Here is a 21,815-nt window from a genome sequence, read left to right on the forward strand (position 1 = left end):
ACCACAGGATAGCACTGGGAGAGGAGGTGTCAGACCCGTGGCCGCTCACTTGTGGGGTGCCACATGCTATTTAATATCTATGTGAAACTGTTGGGGGCTAACATCAGGAGGTTTGGGGTTAGGGGTGGACAAAAGTCACTTACCTTTTCTCGCAGCTTTTTCGCGGTGGGGGGGAGCGCTTCGCTGCTCCCCCCGCGAAGTTCAGGCCGGGGGGGGAGGCTTCCCGCCTCGCCCGGCCGAAATTCAGGCCGGGGGGGAGGCTTCCCGCCTCGCCCGGCCGAAATTCAGGCCGGGGAGGAGGCTTCCCGCCTCGCCCGGCCGCGAACACGAAAGTAAAAAAAAAAAAAGAAAAAGTCCCCTGATAGGCTACGTGACGATTCACGTAGCCTATCACGGCTAGATCTGCAAAGTCAGCCGTGATAGGCTACGTGAATCGTCACGTAGCCTATCACGGGTGACTTAAAAAAAAAAAAAAAAAGCGCGTACGCGAATGGCGGCCCCCATAGGGAGCCGCCATTCGCGTTCCTTATTTAGTTGCTGTAGTCTACGTAAATGTTTACGTAGACTACAGCGACCAAATAAGGAACGCGAATGGCGGCTCCCTATTGGGGCCGCCATTATCTGTACACACTTTTTTTTTTTTTTTTTTAAGACACCCGTGATAGGCTACGTGACGATTCACGTAGCCTATCACGGCTGACTTTGCAAATCTAGCCGTGATAGGCTACGTGAATCGTCACGTAGCCTATCAGGGGACGTTTTTTTTTTTCTTTGATTGCAATGGCGGGGGCGGCAGCCGGTCGAAAGACCGGCTGCCGCTCCTGCCCCGCTCGAACACCGGACGAACCGCCAGCCGGACCCGCCGCCGGGAGGGACATTCAGGGAAGGTAAGTCCCGTCCCGGGGGGGGTGCGGGGGGCGGGGGGGTGCAGAGGATTTCTCCCCGAAACTTGTTCGGGGGGCCGAACACGTTGGCGCTCGGCCCCCCGAAGTTTCGGGGAGAAATTCTCCGCCATCCCTATTTGGGGTACGGTGTCATCAATATGCGGATGACACACAGCTCTACCTCTCATTCAAATCTTCACCAAGGTTGGCCGTAGAATCCCTGTCCAAATGTCTGGAGACGGTGAGTGGCTGGATGGGGAGAAATAAGCTGAAGCTGAACCCTGTCAAGACCGAGGTACTTTTGGTGGGAGACAAGAGGAGGTTAGGGAATGTTGACCTGGTGTTGAACGGGGTACAGCTACCCTTGAAAGACCAGGTCTGCAGCCTGGTGGTAATTTTGGCCTCCCAGCTGTCCATGGAGGCTCAGGTGTCAGCTGTGAGCCGGACAGTGCTGTACCAACTCCATCTGATACGGCGCCTGCGCCCCTACCTTCCCGACCACCTGCTCCCATTGGTATTACATGCCCTGGTCTCCTCTTGTCTAAACTACTGTAATGTGCTCTACATGGTGTTACCCTTGAATACAGTTCGGAAGCTGCAGCTGGTCCAGAACGCAGTGGCTCGCCTGATTAAAGGCAGCCACCGTCGAGATCACATCACTCCAGTGCTGAAGGAGTTGCACTGGTTACCAGTTGTTTTCCGGGCCAAATTCAAGGTGTTGGTTTTGACCTTTAAAACCCTGTACGGTTCTAGCCCAGCCTATCTCAAGGAGTGCCTCCAGCAACACCAGACAGGCCGCTCAACAAGATCAGCCTCAGATGGCCTTCTCTCTGTCCCATCAGCCAGGACAGCTAGGCTGGTGAGGACAAGGGAGAGGGCCTTTTCTGTGGTGGCCCCCACTCTGTGGAACTCCCTCCCTAGGGAACTCTGCCATGCCCCCTCTTTAATGAGCTTCCGCCATGCATTAAAAACATGGTTGTTCAGGCAGGCATTTGGGGTGGGGTGGGGTATTTTTAGAAATATGTTTTTAATGTAGTATTTTATTGTTTTAAATTGTTTTTGTTGTACATCACCCAGAGTGGCTGGGTGACCAGCCAGATGGGCGATTAATAAATTTAATAAATAAATAAACAGTGGACCTTTTTGGACTATGACTTGAGATTAATAGAATAGCAGTTAGGGATCTTCCTGTGTGCCTACGTATGTCCAGAGAAAATGTGTGCAATTATGAAACTACATTCCTAATTTTATTTTTTTATTTATTTCATTTGTTAGCCACCCATCTGGCCGGCTACCCAGCTATTAATTCTGTAATAAATATCCAATAATTTTTGTATAGGTCAATACCTGTAATTTCACGCTAAATAAGTTTACAAAATTGAAATTATTGATACATCATACCAGATATACATATGTTACTAATACCATCATCAACTAAACGGCCAAGATCCTAGATACCTACCTGTGTCTACCTTCTTCTTAAAGCCTTGCAGATACAAAAAGTACATACACTAAGATATCCAGCTGCATATAACTAGAATCAATTAAAGTTCCCGTGTGAATTATTCTTTTTTTTGTGATCATGCTTTATGTTAGCATGTGAACAGACTACTAGTCTCTTCAATGCAGAACTCTCTCCCAGCAAATATTAATCTTTGTTGCTAATTGCTCACATTGAACAGTAACTTGAAGTTTTTTGTTTGTTTGTTTTTTGCTTTTTGAGTTTCTGTTTGGGATTCTCACCATTACAGCCTAATCATGTGAAAAACTACACCAGCAAAACATCGTTATGTGCAAATATTAAAGCAGAGGAACTCTGTCCCATAGTAGATCTGCAGCACCACACCTTTAATTCATCCACTCTTTGTGGATCCAAATGACTGCAAAAATGTATAAGGCAAGTTGAGAAGCTAGTCATTTCTATATTTACCAGAAGTTACATGCTAAGTAGCAAAATCTGACTACAAATTTAGCTACATACAGTCAGGGCCAGAAATATTGGAACAAGGATAACTATTTTGGCAGTTGGCCTCTATACACGACCACATTGAAGTTGAAAGGAAACACACCCAGATGGGAGCGAAGTCAGGACTTTCAGCTGTAATTCAAGGGGATTGACAAAAGTGGGGCACTAACCATTCAGGAAGTACAGCCAGTGGCATACACCCATCGGCTCATAAGTAATGGAACAAACCAACATCATTTCAAACTTCCACATGAGTGGAAGGGATCATAGAATAGTAGGGTTGGAAGGGGCCTATAAGACCATCGAGTCCAACCCGATAAGTAATGGAATGAATGGCTGACAAACAGCTGCATGGCCAGGTGGGGCCTGTTTCCTGGGTGCCCCATGACCAATCAAGTAGAGAAAAGGCCTGGAGGTGGTTCTGAGTGTTACATTTGCATTTGGTAGCTGTTCACTGGAACTCCCAACATGAGGTCCAAAGAGGTGCCCATGCAAGTGAAGGAGGCCATCATTAGGCTGAGGAAACAACATAAACTCATCAGAGAGATAGCAAAAACAGTGGGAGTGGCCAATACAACACTTTGGAACATCCTGATAAAGAAGGAATTAACTGGCAAGCTCAGCAACAGCAAAAGGCCTGGAAGACCACGGAAGACAACTGAAGTGGATGACCTCAGAATTCTGCTCATGGTGAACAGGAACCCTTTCACAACATCTAGCCAGGCCAAGAATGCTCTTGCGGAGGTAGGCATGTCATTGTCAACATCTACAGTCAAGAGATGGCTTTATGAATGTAAATACAGAGGCTTCACAACAAGGTGCAAACCACTGGTAACGCTCAAGACCCAAAAGGCCAGATTAGCCTTTGCCAGCAAACACCTAAAAAAGCCTGCCCAGTTCTGGAATAAGATTCTTTGGACTGATGAAACCAAGATTAACTTGTGCCAGAATGATGGGAAGAGAAAAGTATGGAGAAGGAAAGGAACAGCTCATGATCCAAAGCATACCACATCACCTGTCAAACATGGTGGAGGCAGTGCTATGGCATGGGCATGTATGGCTGCCAATGGAACTGGGTCACTGGTGTTTATTGATGATCTGACTGCTGATAAAAGCAGCAGGACAAATTCTGAAGTGTATTGGGCTATACTTTCTGCTCAGATTCAGCCGAATGCTGCCAAACTGATAGGATGCTGCTTCATATTGCAGATGGATAATGACCCAAAACATACAGCAAAAGCTACCCCAGAGTTTCTCAAGGCAAAGAAGTGGGATGTTCTTCAATGGCCAAGTCAGTCACCTCATCTCAACCCAATAGAGTATGCTTTTCACTTACTGAAGACAAGACTGAGGGCAGAAAGACCCACAAACAAGCAGCAGCTGAAGGCAGCTGCAGTAAAGGCCTGGCAAAGCATCTCGAGGGAGGAAAGTCAGCATTTGGTCATGTCCATGGGTTCCAGACTTCAGGCAGTCATTGACTGCAAAGGATTTTCATCCAGGTATTAAAAACGATCCTTAAGTTTGAAATGATGTTGGTTTGTTCCATTACGTATGAGCCCCCAATGATGGTGGGAGGGTTTATGCCACTGGCTGTACTTTCTGAATGGTTAGTGCCCCACTTTTGTCAAACCGCTTGAATTACAGCCAAAAGCCCTGACTTCGCTCCCATCTGGATGTGTTTCCTTTCAACTTCAATGTGGTGGTGTACAGAGGCCAACTGCCAAAACACTTATCCTTGTTCCAATATTTCTGGTTCTGACCGTATTATACCCCCAGAAACAGGTGGCTTGCTGGGCTTGAGAAAATGCTCACTTAATAGCAATTCAGCTAAAACAAAATCTACCTTTAGCTAATTCTGGTCAATACAGAAGATCTGAAACTTGACAGATAGGGGAGCAGCAATGCAGGATGAGATCTGTGTGTGATTTGACTGACTCTGGAGTACTGTTCTGGGAGGTGAGAAGAAGGTGAAATTGTTCTCTATTCAGGTAGAAAATATCTTTGGATCATGAAAAGCACTCTAGGTGGGGAAAAGTGGATCAAAAGTGTGTCAAAAGGAGACCTATGAACAGAGTCAATACAAAACCATGGGTGCAATCTGTCCAATTTAATGGAACATTAATTTGACATTCTGGACTTTAAAAATGGGTGTTTCTTTGGGCATTTCATAGGACTCTTACTGAGAAGTGCAATTCACAGTATGCTGGACCAGTTGAGACATTTTGGTGATAAACTGAGAGTTTAAAAATGGCTTGTCTTTTATTAAAAGAAAAGCAACCATGTTTCTTTCTGCATTAAAATTCTAGTTTCAGATTCAGACTCTGCACACATATGGCACTCATCATTCCCTACTTCATACCCTCATTTATAAGGACAGGTATTCTATGCAGGACTAGTCTCTGTATGAGGACTACCAAGCCTCTAATGTTCTTCCTTCTAAAGATTTGATTATCAGGATTCTACATGGCAGTTCAAAATTGCCATGTTTGGATATACTCATCTACCTGATGAGTTGATCAGAACTTTCATTGTGTTATACGGAACTGGTATCAACAGACACTGCAATGTGAAAATAGTATATCCATTTTTGGTGGATAAGTGTCATATACACATATAATGCCAGCATGTGGGAAGGTGGAAACATCCACAAAATTAGAGAGAGGTATCACATATTCAGAGATGGCTCTATATTTGGGGTGAATGGGGTGGTGACCCTCCGCTTCTTCCCCACCCACTTGTGGAAGAGAAATACCACCACAACCAGGACCATTTGCTCCAGTGCATAGCAGGCAGCTGCCAATTGCCATACATGATCTTCTACTGCCCTCCTCTGACAATCTCAGTAGAATATTGAACATCTGCCCTGCCCTTTGCCCCACCAGCCCCAATGGGCACCAGCTGCCACTGCACATATTCCTAACCTGTGCAACCCCCTGGCTTGGGAATTTACTGGAGTTGCCCATGACATCTGGGAGAAAGCCAACTGGGTGCCTGTCTGTGAATTGTCCTCTCTTCAGATGCCACTTCTTCCCAAACAGATATAACTAACTTGGGGGATAATGCCAAATTAGATATTCCTCTTTAAGAATATTCCTGTTTGGGATGCAGAATTTTAGTTCTTTAGTTGTTGGTTTAATTTATTGCTTAGTTTGTTTTTTCTTCCAAGCATATTTACTTTGGGGAACGGGGGCTCATCAGAGGGCAAAGGGCTCCCTTTTGCCAACATTAGTGTTATGGTTATTAATCTGTTCCCGCATTTCCCCCAAGTTACAGGTTGATTGTGTGCCTGTAGAGTTTACACCCCTTCATGGATCACTGCCTTGTTGTGGCGAAGGGGCTTGCATAACTCAGTGAAGCCATAAGCTATGCCGTGCAGGGCCACCCAAGACGGACAGGTCATGGCAGAGAGTTCTGACAAAATGTGGTCCACTGGAGAAGGAAATGGCAACCCACTAGAGTATTCTTGCCAAGAAAACCCCATGGAACGTATCACAAGGCTAAAAGATATGACACCAGAAGATGAGCTCCTCAGGTCGGAAGGTGTCCAATATACTACTGGGGAAGAGCAGAGGGAATTTCCAAGTAGCGCCAGAAAGAGTGAAGCGGCTGGGCCAAAGCCAAAAGGACACTCAGCTGTGGATGTGTCTGGTGGTGAAAAGAAAATCCGATGCTGTAAAGAACAACATTGTTTAGGAACCTGGAATGTCAGATCAATGAATCAAGGTAAGCTGGAGGTGGTCAAACATGAGATGGCAAGATTGAACATCGACATCTTGGGAATCAGAGAACAAAAATGGACAAGCATGGGCGAATTTACTTCAGGTGACCATCATATCTACTACTGTGGGCAAGAATCCCTTAGAAGAAATGGAGTAGCACTCATAGTCAACAAAAGGGTGGGAAAAGCAGTCCTGGGGTACAATCTTAAAAACGATAGAATGATCTCAGTACGAATCCAAGGCAAACCATTCAACATCACAGTAATTCAAGTCTATGCCCCAACCACTGATGCCGAAGAAGCTGAGGTTGATCGGTTCTATGAAGACTTACAACGCCTTCTAGAACTAACACCAAAAAAAGATCTCCTTTTCATCATAGGGGATTGGAATGCTAAAGTAGGAAGTCAAGAAATCACCGGGATAACAGGCAGGCATGGCCTTTGTGTACAAAATGAAGCAGGACAAAAGCTAATAGAGTTTTGCCAAGAGAACACGCTGATCATAGCAAACACTCTTTTCCAACAGCACAAGAGGAGACTCTACACATGGACATTACCAGATGGTCAGTATCGATATCAGATTGATTATGTCCTTTGCAGCCAAAGATGGAGAAGCTCTATACAATCAGTAAAAACAAGACCTGGAGCTGACTGTGGCTCAGATCATGAGCTTCTTATTGCAAAATTTCGGCTGAAATTGAAGAACGTAGGGAAAACCACTAAACCATTCAGGTATGACCTAAATCATATCCTTTATGAATATACAGTGGAGGTGAGGAATAGATTTAAGGGATTAGACCTGATAGACAGAGTGCCTGAGGAACTATGGACGGAGGTCCGTAACATTGTTCAGGAGGCAGCAATGAAATCCATCCCAAACAAAAAGAAATGCAAGAAAGCCAAGTGGCTGTCTGATGAGGCTTTACAAGTAGCTGACGAAAGAAGGGAAGCAAAAAGCAAGGGAGAAAGGGGAAGATATAGCCAACTGAATGCAGAGTTCCAGAGAATAGCAAGGAGAGACAAGAAGGCCTTCTTAAATGAACAATGCAAAGAAATCGAGGAAAACAACAGAATGGGAAAGACTAGAGATCTCTTCAAGAAAATTGGAGATCTCAAGGGAACGTTTTGTGCAAAGATGGGCATGATAAAGGACAAAGAAGGCAGGGACCTAACAGAAGCAGATGAGATTCAGAAGAGGTGGCAAGAATACACAGAAGAACTATACAGGAAAGATCTGAATGTCCCTGATAGCCATGATAGTGCGGTCACTGAACTTGAGCCGGACATCCTCAAGAGTGAAGTCAAGTGGGCCTTAGGAAGCATTACTAACAACAAAGCTAGTGGAGATGACAGTCTTCCAGCTGAGCTATTTAAAATCCTAAAAGATGATGCTGTTAAAGTGCTGCATTCAATATGCCAACAAATTTGGAACACTCAACAATGGCCGCGAGACTGGAAAAGGTTAGTTTACATTCCAATTCCAAAGAAGGGCAACGCCAAAGAGTGTTCAAACTACCGCACAATTGCGCTCATTTCACATGCCAGCAAGGTGATGCTCGAAATCCTACAAGCTAGGCTTCAGCAGCATGCGAACCGAGAACTACCAGAAGTACAAGCTGGGTTTCCAACAGGCAGAGGAACTAGAGATCAAATCGCCAACATTCGCTGGATCAAGAAAGCAAGAGAATTCCAGAAAAACGTCTATTTCTGCTTCATTGACTACGCTAAAGCCTTTGATTATGTGGATCACAACAAACTGTGGCAAATTCTTAAAGTGATGGGAGTATCAGACCACCTTACCTGTCTCCTGAGAAACCTGTACGAGGGTCAAGAAGCAACAGTAAGAACCAGACATGGAACAACTGAGTGATTCCAAATTGGGAAAGGAGTACGACAAGGCTGCATATTGTCACCCTGCTTATTTAACTTATATGCAGAGTACATCATGAGAAACACCGGGTTGGATGAATCACAGGTCGGAATAAAGATAGCTGGGAGAATTATCAACAACCTCTGATATGCAGACGATACCACCCTAATGGCAGAAAGCGAAGAGGATCTAAAGAGCCTCTTGTTGAGGGTGAAAGAGGAGAGTGCAAAAGCTGGTTTGAAACTCAACATTAAGAAAAGAAAACAAAGATCATGGCATCTGGCCCCATCACTTCTTGGCATATAGAAGGGGAAGAAATGGAAGCAGTGACAGATTTTACTTTCTTGGGCTCCAAGATCACCGCAGACGGTGACTGTAGCCATGAAATTAAAAGACGCTTGCTCCTTGGGAGGAAAGCTATGGCAAACCTAGACAGCATAGTAAGAAGCAGAGACATCACCTTGCCGACAAAGGTCCATCTAATCAAAGCTATGGTTTTCCCAGTAGTAACGTATGGCTGTGAGAGCTGGACTATAAGGAAGGCTGAGCGCCGAAGAATTGATGCTTTCGAACTGTGGTGCTGGAGAAGACTGTTACGAGTCCCCTGGACTGCAAGGAGGTCAAATCAGTCCATCCTAAAGGAAATCAACCCTGAGTGCTCATTGGAAGGACAGATACTGAAGCTGAAGCTCAAATATTTTGGCCACCTAATGCGAAGAGAAAACTCTCTGGAAAAGACCCTGATGCTGGGAAAGACTGAAGGCAAAAGGAGAAGGGGATGGCAGAGGATGAGATGGCTAGATAGCATCACCGATGCAATGAATATGAACTTGAGCACACTCCGGGAGAGAGCGCAGGACAGGAAGGCCTGGCGTGCTATGGTCCATGGGGTCACGAAGAGTCGGACACGACTGAACAACAACAGAGTTTACTGCTTGGGGGAGATTCAGCTGGAAGTTGCAGGAGGCAAGGGGACAGTCTCTGGAAACCTTTAGCATTCTTCTGGCTCCAACTGGGCTAAGGGGGATATCCTCTATTCTGGAATTACACCTAACAAGTTGAGGAAGACAACTTACATACAGATAAGGAGAGACCCAGTTGCTTTTCATAGGGGGAAGTAGTCACAGAGAGATGCATTATGTTTCCCCTGGCCATGCAGGAAGAACATTTTTTAACTAATTGTTGGTATTTGGTTTTTATTTTTACATGTGGTGTTTCGTAACAATAATAACAGACTTTGATTTTCTTTTAAGTTATGTTACATTTATTTTCAGTTGTCTTTATTTAAAGGGCTGTATGTTGTTGTTGAAAGAAAGGCGGTTCTGACAACAGTAGCAGCACTTTAGAACACTCACATAATTTTGTAGTATTAAATGAAAATAGAAATGGATAAAAATGAAAAATAGAAATCAGGTTGACTGATCATTCTCCTTTTTTATGTTCACTCTTTTGTAGTAGAATTTTAGGTTGTATTATAGTTTCCTACCCAGAACAGAAAGATCCCCACTATCTGATTACTGACAGAAGAAGCTTTTTCCCATGACAAGATGCCTGTATTTCTGCCCAGTTCTACTGTAGTTTCAAGGCTTTGCCATCTCTGTTTTTCTAAACTGCACTTTGAAGAAAATTTGACTGAAATCACAGTAGCTGCAATAAGAAGACTTCTCATATCTGAAAGAGAGGAGAATATATCAGTTAACAAGGGAATTGTAGGATTTGGCATTTATAAAGGTGCTTATCCTATAAATAATGTCATTAATTCAAAATGCAAGGATGCTTCCTGTTTTCCAAGGGCTGGATAGAATTCTAGTGGTCTTTCATGTAAGGCTGTTGAAAAAAGTTTGCATTTCCAAAACAAACGAACAGCCAAATTTTTAGTACTCGTTGTGTTCCTCACAGTATGAAAACGGGGGAGAATGTATAGCATATGACATTGATTTGTAACCAGCAAAGGAAATTTCAACTTATGAGACACAAATCAATGTATCCAGGCTGCAACAGTGCAAACAGAGATGTGAGAGAATTATTTGAACATCAGTTTTCCTTAGAAAAGAAAGAGGGCCAAATTCATCTTACATTTGCATGGATACAGTTCCTACTGAAATCAATCAGTAATGTGCCCAAGTAACTGAGAAGCAAATGTAGTCCTTATTCTATGAGTTTACTGCTTGATATATATTAGAAAAGGGATGGTCTTACTTCAGTATTGTGCATTCTACTCTTTTCTTTTTTACTAACAACCCCAAGGGTCATCCCCATGTTTTAAGTATACAAGGCAAGGATACATACTCAGGATTTCTTAAGAATGAAGGCAAAGGTTCAGAACCTCTTCCAGCCTGAGGCTGAATTACATTCTGGAGAAGTTCTTGGGGGCTGCTTTCCTGTGGTGATCTGACCCAAAGGCAAAAGGGGCAGGGCCAAAAATACTAACCCCCACCCCCAATACCAGCATATTTTAGTTTGAAGCTCTTTCTGCCAGTAACTAAGCCTTAGGAAAGGCAACATTTTAAAATGGGGGGAAAAACTGCACAAAAGTTAGGAAACCACCAAAGGATAAGCAGTTGGGGGGAAAGTGGCTTGGCCTTCTGGGGAGCACCAGGTAGGGACCCTAGTAAAGCTGGATTTGTCCCCTGTGTATGCAACCCTGAATTAAAGCATAGGTAATCCACATAAACTGATCCTGAGATGACTATTGCTTAAGAACATAAGAAATGACTTGCCATATCAGAGCAAGATCCACCTAGTCCAACATTATTTGTAAGAATCCCAACAACTTGAGTGGCTCAGAGGTCTAATCAAAATTGTCCAGTGGGATGCTAGTGGACTGCAACAAGCTTTCTGTCTACCACTGGATTAGGATTAAAGTTCGACCAGCTAGACAGAATGAAATCTCAATGTCATTTATAACTGAATGAAAAGTTCAGAACATACTTTTTTTCCTCAGAAAAACTTAGTAAGCTGTGTGCAAGGCCTTGGTTGATTTCAGCTATGATTCTGTATCACACTAGAGCAACTTTAATCTTTTATGCCTTAGAACAGGGGTGCAGAACCTCCAGCCTGCTGGATTAATCCAGTCCATAGGACACCCCAATCTGGCCCATGCAGCCTCTTGTGGTTTCTCCAGGGTCGCTGCTTAGTCTGCAAGCTAAGACCCCTGGAGGAATCCCCTCAGGGAGCATCCTTTTACTAGCTTGTGCCTGTGACAAAACCTCTGCTGATCTCTCTGATCTTAGATCGGAGATAGCAGTGGGGATGAGGGGCAGCCTGAGCGTTGGGTCTCTCCTGCACAGGGAAGAGTGGCTGCTCTCTCCCAACACGCACCGTCCCTCATCCCTGTTGCTGTCTCATATTGGAGATAGCAGCGGAGTATGGAAGAAGCAGGACTCACCTGTGTTGGGAAGATAGGCAACTCTTCCCCACATGGGTGAGCCCCATTGCCCCTCAGCCTGGAAGAAAAAAGAGGGTTCATCCAGCCCATGGTGGACCTGTTGTGGAGAAATCTGCCCCCCACAAAACTGTTCTGAACCCCTGCCTTAGGATGTGCCTGTTCCATAAATATGGAATAATTTTTAAGTAATAATCTAGAGCTTCAAATGTGAGAAAAAAATGAAAATCCAATTAACTATGGAGGAGGAAAAAGTACCCTTTTGTCTGGAAATCTGAAGTACTGGCTATATTTTAAAATACTATATTTTTCACATTTGATAGTAAAGCCTGCATATATGGCTCTCTCTTGCTTTCTTCTGCTATTTTTGCCTTGTGTGAATGTTATTCATATGGGATAAAATGCAGATGAGAATTGAATGTACATTCTAGCCAGTGTAGCTTTTATACTAGCTTGGTTCCAATTTAGCCCTCAAGTGTGAAAAAGGCCTTATATTTCTTTTTAACCTAATCTCGAACTGCTATTTGGATCCTAAAGACTTGTCTTTATCTGTGACTATATCCATTCTATTAATATCATGTTTCTCTTGTGTGGCAAAGGGGGCTATTTGTGTTGCACTCCTGCAGCTCCTTAGATCAGGACAGCTTCATTTTTTTTAAAGCAATAACAACCTGTATTTATTTCTCAATCTTCCTTATAAAACAATTGTTCTTTAAACTTGCAACAGTCCATCAGAAAAAGCCAAATAGACCTTTCCATATGCAGAATTCTTAAGCTACACTAGCATTCTATTCTATTCTATTCTGTTCTGTTCTGTTCTATTCTATTCTGGACAACAGTTCCCAGTGCTAGCATTTTGTCATGCTTTGTCCATATTACTCGGCTTTGACCTAAACTGGTGAATTCATTTGGAAGTGGGAGTGCAATATGTGACCTGATCCTTCATTTATATTTATTTAAATAAAAGAGCACTGATTCATTAAGTTTACTCCTCCTCTATACCAGTCCATGGACCACTTACTCTACATAACTAGAGTAACAAAACCAGCACAAGCAAGTCCCCATATAGAAGATCTTGTTTTATTTTAAATCAATATTTAAACTAGTTTTTTTTAAATAAGTTCTTGAAGCAATAAGGCTCACATTCACCTCAATTAAAATTTATGTTGTAATATATAGCAGTCATATTGTTTTAATTATATTTCCTTCCCTCTTTCCCTGGCTACAGAATGTTAGAATTGAGACAAAACTATCCAAAACCCTTGCTCCCAAGTGTCAAACACAGAGGGTATTTACCCCTGGGTAAACATTGTGCCATTATCTTTTAAGTTAAGAGTCTTTGTGTAAGGAATTGCAGTTATATAATACATGCTGTCATCTGGAGTGAGGCACAGTTGTGCATATTTAGCTGGTTTACTTTGCAATGTGTCATTTCAAGTGGTCAAAAACATAGTACAGGAAGCTGTGTACTTGGGAGTTCCATAAGTCATGAAAATAAGTACAAGTAGAATATGTTCTTGACACCAGATGGTAAAGCACAGCAAGTTGCAAGTTCCATTTTCCAGATGCATTGATGTTTCTCGTCTACTTGAAGCCAGTTCAATCGTCCTTGCAAATTTACATCCAGATTTTTGTCTTGACTCATTGCTGTGCAGTTTTGAAGACTATTTGCAGAAATCACAAATGAAGTAATAAAAAGAAATCCCAAAGATTATGTACATATCCTAAAGTGCAGAGCTGTAGTCAAACTGGAGTACCTCCTGTCTTGTAACTATCTAATACAATTAATTAGAATGCTACCATTGAGAAACTTGTGGGCTTCATTAAAATTTCCCCAGCTCTAAGAACACATGGTCAGAATATGATGGCATTATCGTGTGACAGGGAAGCTATGTTCATGTTCCCATTTTGGGGAACATTTTAAAAATAGTAATTAGAACAGAATAACTGCATATTTTGAGAATTGTAGTAATGGGGAAAGGATGCCTCTTTAACTGCATGATGTCTGATGCTGGGATATTAGGTACAGAGAGAAACTATGGTGTATAGACAAAGGGTATGTGTCCCCAGAGAACTATTCAACAAAATGAATGTGCATAGTAGTGTATGGAAGAAACAACTGGAACAAAACAGTAATATTATCAAACGTTCTGCACTTGATTTTAGAGATTGACAGTGGAATCCTATGCACATTTATTCGCAGTTAAGTCTCATTGAACAGAGTGGGGCTTACTCCCAAATAGGTTTGCATAAGATTGAAGCTGAGGCAATCCTTAGCTAAGGCTACCCCTGAAGAGTGTCTTCAGTTGGTGCAAAATGTGGCAGCTAGGCTGCTAACTGATACACAGTATTGGGACCATATTATACCTGCCCTAAAAAGACATGCACTGGTTACCAATTGCTTTCTGGGTGCAATTCACGGTATCGGTTTTAACCTTTAAGGGAGCAATCCTATGGCCGCTAGACAGTGGCTAGACAGCCATAGGATATCTTGTTTTCTGGGAACTGACCTCAGAGCCTGTGCTCCAAGGTCAGTTCCCAGAGAACTGACCTCCCCCACTTCTGCGCTGCCTCGGAGGCAGCACAGAACAGCCCCATCCTCCGCACTCTCAAGAGGAGTGTGGAGCGGCCAAAAGGGGGCATTCCGGGAGGCATTCTGGGGCAGGGAGGGTGGAAATGCCTGTACAACACATCCAGTGTGTCGTACAGCAGCCTCCTCCCCTGCGCACCATCCCTCAATTAGACAGCCACAATGGGCTGTCTAGCTGAAAACGCAGGCCAGGAGGAGTGCAGAGGGAACGATTCCCTCCATGCTTCTCCTGCCCTGCATTGGATAGGCAGTTGCCTCCAAGTTCGGAGGCAGCTGCCTGTCTGAATAGGATTGCGCCCTGAAGCCCTAAACGGCTATCTGGACCTGGCTATCTAAGGAACCACCTGTCTCTCTGTGAACCTGCCCAGGTATTAAGATCTGCAGGAGAGGTGTGAAAGGGCTTTCTCCTGTGTTGCTGTCAAACTATGGAATGTACTCCCTCAAGAACTATGTTTGGCCCCACTCTCTTTCCCTTCAGAAAGGATTATAGACGCATCTTTACAACTAACCTGTAAAAATGTGTAGCTGTAATGTTTTAATGTTTGTTTTAATGTTTTTTGTTGTTGTTCCAAATTGTTGTACACGCCCTTGATGGCTTTTTAATAGATAAGATGGTATATAAATATTAATTATAAATAATCCTAAACACACTTAGAAATCTATATGTAGGTTTGTATTTCAGTAATGTTCTCCTACTTTGCTTCCTCAAACCATCACAACATATTTAGTGATAAAATCCAAAAACTACAGAATTGCCAAATCTTATATGTTTGTTTCATAGTTTTGGCACTATATTAATATTTTGATTCTAAAGATAACTGTAAAGTCAAGTTAAGCTTATGTTTAATATGTTTTAAAGAAAGTTCCAAGCACTTTGGGGATGGAGAGCTGTTTAAAAATGGTGAAGCATTATCCTCAGAAAATGATGGTCTGGTCTTATCCTTAGCTGCTGCAGAGGGGTACGAGGGGGCTATAAAAAGATCACTATTACTTCCTTTGCTGAGACATTGGGAGTCATATGAGACAGCACATATGAATGTCTGGGAGGCAGACCAATTTTGTACCTGAAAATGTCTTGCTATTAGTTGTTCAGTTACCAGGGGGTATGTAAGACAACTAAAGCTCTGTTTTTTAACAGAGCCATTATTCATGCTACTTGTAACAGTAACCACCTTGAAATGAAACACAGACAAAAGTTTGGAGAAATCAATGTCGGTTGAGTACAGCCATTCTCCTGATACCTTCTGCCTCTCATGTGCAGCACTTAGGTTATTGAGAATGGAGATTACTTCTAATTCTGGATCTCTTGAAGTCTTCCAAACTCACTAAATCGATGGATCAGACAGTGGTGTTCTGTTGGAGAGTCTCTATCTGCAGGAGCTGCAACTATGGTCAGCTCTTTTCACACTGTAACTAACACCCTCTTTTGTTACGTAGAGTGAGACTGAAGTAGCTGCGAGCAGAATTAGCACAACTGTGGTTCTTTCAGTTTGTGCTGCTATGGGAGAATGGAACCACAATAACTAGTAACTCTTTTATTAGTTTATTGTACATTGTTTTGTTAGTGGTGTTGATACCTAGAGTAACTGTGAACCTCAAACTTAGTTCTCCATTGTAAATTGCGAAGTATGTTTGTAACCTCTACAGCAATGGTCTCCAATCGTTTTGGCACATGGGGACATTTGGAAATTTGAGAAACTATCCTGGGCACTACCACAAAATAGCTGCCATAGGGGGTGTGGCTAGTCACCAGGAAAAATAACTTGCCCCATGACTGAATACAAGGCACAGGTGGAGTCTGAGCCGCAACGCACAAAACAACTCCTTTGAACCCACATTCCTTTCTATTTCACAGAAAGCAAACACTTTTTCTCCCCCCCCCGCTTTCTGCCAACCAGCTCATTCCCCAATCTCTTTTTCTCTCACAACTGAGATCAGCCACCCATAAACTCTTTCTCACACCCCAGATTACTAGCCATGCACACAAATGCACTCTCTCTCCTCTCTCTCTCTCTCTCTCTCTCTCTCACACACACACACACACACACACACCATCCACCCCCATGTATGTATCATGCATACACACCTCTCTTCTGCTTCTTATTGCATGTACATGAAAATAAACTAACTCTCTTTCAGGATCCTCCCTTTCTCTGGATCACCCCTAAAGCCTTTCCCTCTCCGTCTCTTTTTCACACACATACAGCCCCCATCCATTCAAACATACAAGCATACAACCCACTCCAACCCTTCAGGTGAGTCCCAGCTGGCTCCTCCAGTCCCTTGATGGCCTTTCCAACCCCACTACTGTCTTACTGCTGCTCTCCTAGCCCCTTACTGTTGTCCCTAAGCCCCCACCCCAGCTTACCAGACATCAGCAACAAGGGCCCCTATTTCTTCCTCCCCTCTTTCCAAGAGGAGGTGTTGGTGGCTGGGCACATTTCAAAAGAAAGTTATCCCTGCAGCCACCTGCCATTTTCTGTTCTTAAGAACCTTTCTGAGCCCTACATGCAGCCCAGAGACATTCATGAGAAATGAAGGTGGCAGCAGCTGGAAGCCCTCACTTCCCTTTGAAGCAATCTCTGCTGCTGGTAATTTTGTTTGTTTGTTTGATAGATATTTAGACACCAAGGGAGGTGTCCAGGGTGCATTTGCCCACTTCCTGTAGTCAGTACCCTTGCATGTTTCCCCACAATGAAACTGGTTGAAACTTGTGGATGAGTAACCTGTAAGATCCATGCAGCAAGAAAAGTGATATAGGAAAGAAAAGTTGTGGAGCCTGGAGCAAAATGTTTTTCTGTACTGTTCCTAGCAGTGACTCCAGAAAGAATGAAACAGTCTACACTTGTATAGTAATCTGTTACTCTGCCTAAGATTGGAGAGTTTTTTCTCTAGTCTCAAGACATTCAAGGAATGAAATCCTTGAAAATTTCCCCTGTACGTTAGCCTCACTTTACCTAACAGCAAAAGATAATATGGCTTTGAGTGCAATTCTCAGTGTCCTTTGAAATGACTAGTTATCTCTTAATATACTCATAAGCATGTAGCTAATACTTGATAACATTATGATAATTGTGATATTGCTATTGAAGCTGTCTTCTAAAGTCACTTCTACTAGTAAAATTTAAATTTGTAACCCATGTATGGGTTACAGTATGATATTGGCAGTTTTATTCTCAATTCCTTTTCTAATTATGCCTAACATGGAGTTAGCCTTTTTTACAGCAGCCAGGCTTGACATTTTCAACGAGCTGTCCACCACAACCGCAAGATCTCTTTCTTGGTCCGTCACCACTAGCTCAGATCTCATCAGGTTATACTTGAAGTTGGGGGCTTTGCCCCAATGTGCATCACTTTACACTTGCTTACACTGAACTGCATTTCCATTTAGATGCCCATTCTCCTAGTTTGGAGAGATCCTTTTGGAGCTCTTCACAAATTCCTTTTTGTTCTAACCACCCTAAATAATTTGGTGTCATCTACAAACCTGGCCACTTCACTTCTCACTCCTAATTCCAGGTCATTTATGAACAGCTTGAAAAGCATTGGTCCTAATACAGATCCCTGTGGGACCCCACTATTTACTTCCCTCCTTTGGGAGAATGTACTATTTATTCCTACTCTCTGCTTTGTTCTTTAACCAGTTACTGATCCATAAGAGGACCTGTCCTCTTATTCCATGACTGCTAAGTTTGCTCCGGAGTCTTCGGTGAGGGACTTTGTCAAAAGGCTTTTGGAAGTCCAAGTAAACAATATCTACCGGATCACCCCTGTCTACATGTTTATTGACACTCTCAAAGAACTCTAAAAGGTTAGTGAGACATGACTTACCTTTGCGGAAGCCGTGTTGATTCTTTTTCAGCAGGGCTTGTCCTTCTATGTGCTTACTAATTTTATATTGAATAATGCCTTCAACCAATTTACCAGGAACAGATGTTAAGTTAACCAGCCTGTAATTTCCTGAGTTCCCCCCTGGATCCCTTTTTGAAAACTGGTGTTATGTTGGCCATCTTCCAGTCCTCTGGTATAGAGGCTGATCTTGGTACACGTTGCATATTTTGGTTAGAAGATCAGCAATTTCATGTTTGAGTTCTTTGAGAACTCTAGGATGGATACCATCTGGGCCCAGTGATTTATTTGCTTTCAGTTTATCAATAACTTTGAATACTTCATCTTTTGTCACCACTATTTGCCTCCATTCCTCAGACTCCCTTTCTGAAAACATCAGTTCAGGCACAGGTATCTGTCCTATATCTTCTGCAGTGAAGATGGATGACAATCTCCTTGTCCTCCTTCAGTACTCCTTTCACTCCATTATCCAGTGGGCCAACTGCCTCCCTGGTTTCCTGCTTCTGATACATTTAAAGAATTATTTATTGTTGACCTTGACATTGTTAGCAATGTGTTCTTTAAAATGCTTTTTTGCATCTCGTATTGTCTGCTTACATCGCCTTTGTGCAAGCTTGTGCTCCCTTTTGTTTTCCTTACTTGGGCAAAACTTCCATTTTCTGAAGGAAGCTCTCTTCAAAGTGGAGTATGGGAACCTCCAAAACCTTATAAAACTTGTTATAACTGTTGCCACCATCTCAGTTATTTGAATTGGCTTCTGAGAATGCCTGTATATGCCAAAAAGAACCAAAAGGAACCAATTAATTCAGGGGAATCCAAACCTTCTATAAGACTTCCCCTATTTGGAGGATAGTTCAAGCTCTCACCAACATTAGCCCAGCAGACACAGGAGGGGGTGTGAATTAACCCCAGGCACAGAAATTGTAATAATCAAAACACATCCAATTATAGTTATTTAAGGAAAGCAGAGCTTACAGCTCATTAGAAAAGCTCTAGATCCATTTCAATCGGGCTTCAGGCCTGGTTTTGGAACAGAAACTGCCTTGGTTGCTCTGTGGGATGACCTCTGCTGGGAGAGGGACAGGGGGAGTGTGACCCTGTTGATTCTTCTGGACCTCTCAGTAGCTTTTGATACCATCGACCATGGTGTCCTTCTGGATAGGTTGTCTGGGTTGGGAGTTGGAGGCACTGCACTACAGTGGTTCCACTCCTGCTTGGATGGCTGATTCCAGAAGGTGGTGCTGGGGGATTATTGCTCTGTGCCATGGCAATTGTGCCATGGGGTTCCACAGGGCTCTATTTTATCCCCCATGCTGTTTAACATCTACATGAAACCGCTGGGGGAGGTTATCCAGAGGTGTGGGCTAAGGTGCCATCAATATGCGGATGACACCCAGCTCTACCTCTCTTTCTCATCAAAACCAGGTGAGGCACTGGCTGTTCTGAATCAGTGCCTGGGCACAGTAATGGACTGGATGAGGGCCAATAAACTGAAACTCAATCCAGACAAGACAGAGGTACTGTTAGTGGGTGGTTCGTCTGCCCGGCTAGGTGATATTCAACCTGTTCTGGAGGGGGTTGCACTCCCCCTAAAGGATCAGGTTTGTAGTTTGGGGGTGCTCTTGGATCCAGAACTGTCACTTGAGGCACAGGTGAACTCAGTGGCACGGAGCACTTTTTATCAGCTTAAGCTGGTATACCAACTACGCCCTTATCTGGACAGAGATAGCCTAGCTACAGTTATCCATGCTCTGATAACTTCTTGTCTGGATTACAATGCGTTATATGTGGGGCTGCCTTTGCAAACCGTCTGGAAACTTCAGCTGGTCCAAAATAGGGCAGCAAGATTGTTAACAGGGACTGGCCTGCAAGCTCATATTACGCCAGTACTTTTTCAGCTGCACTGGCTGCCAGTCCATTTCCGGGCCCGATTCAAAGTGCTGATATTAACATTTAAAGCCCTTAACGGCGTGGGGCCAGGTTATCTGAAGGATCGCCTCCTCCCATATGTGCCTGCCCAGACCTTAAGATCATCCTCAACACCCCTTTTCCGTGAGCCCCTGCCAAAGGAAATGAGGTGGGTGGCTACTAGGAGGAGGGCTTTTTCTGCTGTGGCACCCCGGCTCTGGAATGAGCTCCCTAGTGAGGTTCGCCTGGCACCTACATTGTATTCCTTTCAGCGCCAGGTGAAGACCTTTTTATTTTCCCAGGCATTTTAGCATTTTAGCTTTCTAAACTTTCTAAGCTTTGCTGTTTTAAATCTGTATTTTAAACTCCTGCACTGCTGCTAGGTTTTATTGTGGTTGTATTGTTATATTGTGGTTTTAATGTTCTATATATTTTAAATTGTTTTATTGTGTGCTGTTTGGTTTTAATTTTTGTGAACCGCCCAGAGAGCTTCGGCTATTGGGCGGTATAGAAATGAAATAAATAAATAAATAAATAAATAGAAAAGCAGAAAGGACAAAAAAAAGTTCATAAAGATAATACAAGTTTCTTACACTAATCTATGATGTTTGTCTGTCTAGGCCAGTCTTCAGACCTTGGTTGCAGAGAATAGTCCTTTGCTTTAACATCTTTAAAGATGGGTGTAAGCATATGTTGTCTCAGACAACACAGCCAAGAAGCAAGATGGAATTATCACATGATTTCCTGGACACCCTTTCTTAGCTGTAACAGAAGCCTCTCTCTTTATATCCCAGCTGTGCCTTTTTTAATATACAGGAAATAGACTCACCTTGAAAGGGAGGGACCAGTTCACTTTGGACATGGATCAAACCCTTTCAGGCACAGCTTGTATGGGCAAGGCCAGGATAAGCCCATTGGAGATTATCATGTCATTCTCAACTCTGCTTTACAGGGAACTGAATTTTAGCACCTTTTAACCGCTGAACATTTAGATACATTTCACACAGGATGTCAGACATTCCTTTCAACCATTAACAGAGGAAGGAGGCAATGCCTTTCAAACACTCCAACATTAATTAACATCACTTAATTAACAGGAAAATAATGGGAGGAAGGGAGATGAATATCTGGTGCTGGCACATCCAAAGAAACAGGTAGAGGGAAAATGAGATTTTCCAGCCCTTGGATGGAGTTTGTGACTTAGTCACTAGTTTAGGTGACTAAACTAGTTAAAAAATACAGTAATTCCTTTAAACCCCTCCTCAAAGAACGATATGCAAATAACAAATTGTGCATTTTAGTCCTAATATGTTGTTGGTTGAGACAGAAGTAAAGTATTAGTAAATTGTACAAGTTTTCAGAAAATAGGCCAGTCATTCTCTTCTAATGTTGTTTTTGTTGTTGTTTTGTGCTTCCTGAAAAAATGTCTTCCTCTCAGACTTGACATCTCTGTGATTTTGAACAGATTTGGAAAAATCACCAATATTTTGACAGGGTTCCTTGGCAATGAAATGTTCTTAAAACTTATTTGTCATAACTAGCCAAAGCAATGGATTGGATGGATACATTGTTGTGACACAGCCAATTTCTACTCATTTTCACAGTCTTTGGTGATTTTAGGTAGTGGTAAACCTTTGTGGGAATC

The 21,815-nt window shown here is 43.0% G+C and overlaps 1 protein-coding gene and 1 long non-coding RNA gene across 51 annotated transcripts in view; one reads left to right on the forward strand and one right to left on the reverse strand.

Moving 5' to 3' along the window:
- Positions 1–21,815, forward strand: part of ZBTB20 (zinc finger and BTB domain containing 20) — an 809,278-nt gene that overhangs the window by 694,058 nt on the left and 93,405 nt on the right. For 44 of the 50 annotated variants that reach the window (XR_014789034.1, XR_014789033.1, XM_084843086.1 and 41 more), the window contains one exon: positions 18,058–18,224. The exons of the other annotated variants lie outside the window; for them this stretch is intronic. The gene's annotated coding sequence lies outside the window, so the exon portion shown is untranslated. The remainder of the gene's footprint in view (positions 1–18,057; positions 18,225–21,815) is intronic. 50 annotated transcript variants of the gene reach the window in all.
- The window catches only part of LOC146349615 (uncharacterized), a 121,560-nt gene continuing 109,433 nt past the window's right edge, over positions 9,689–21,815 (reverse strand). The window contains exon 4 of the long non-coding RNA XR_014789035.1: positions 9,689–10,109. This is a non-coding gene — a long non-coding RNA (uncharacterized LOC146349615). The remainder of the gene's footprint in view (positions 10,110–21,815) is intronic.

Source organism: Heloderma suspectum, chromosome 3 (genome assembly GCF_057233095.1).
Source record: "Heloderma suspectum isolate Gila_16-S chromosome 3, 16-S_ref, whole genome shotgun sequence".
Classification (NCBI taxonomy): Eukaryota; Metazoa; Chordata; class Lepidosauria; order Squamata; family Helodermatidae; genus Heloderma; species Heloderma suspectum.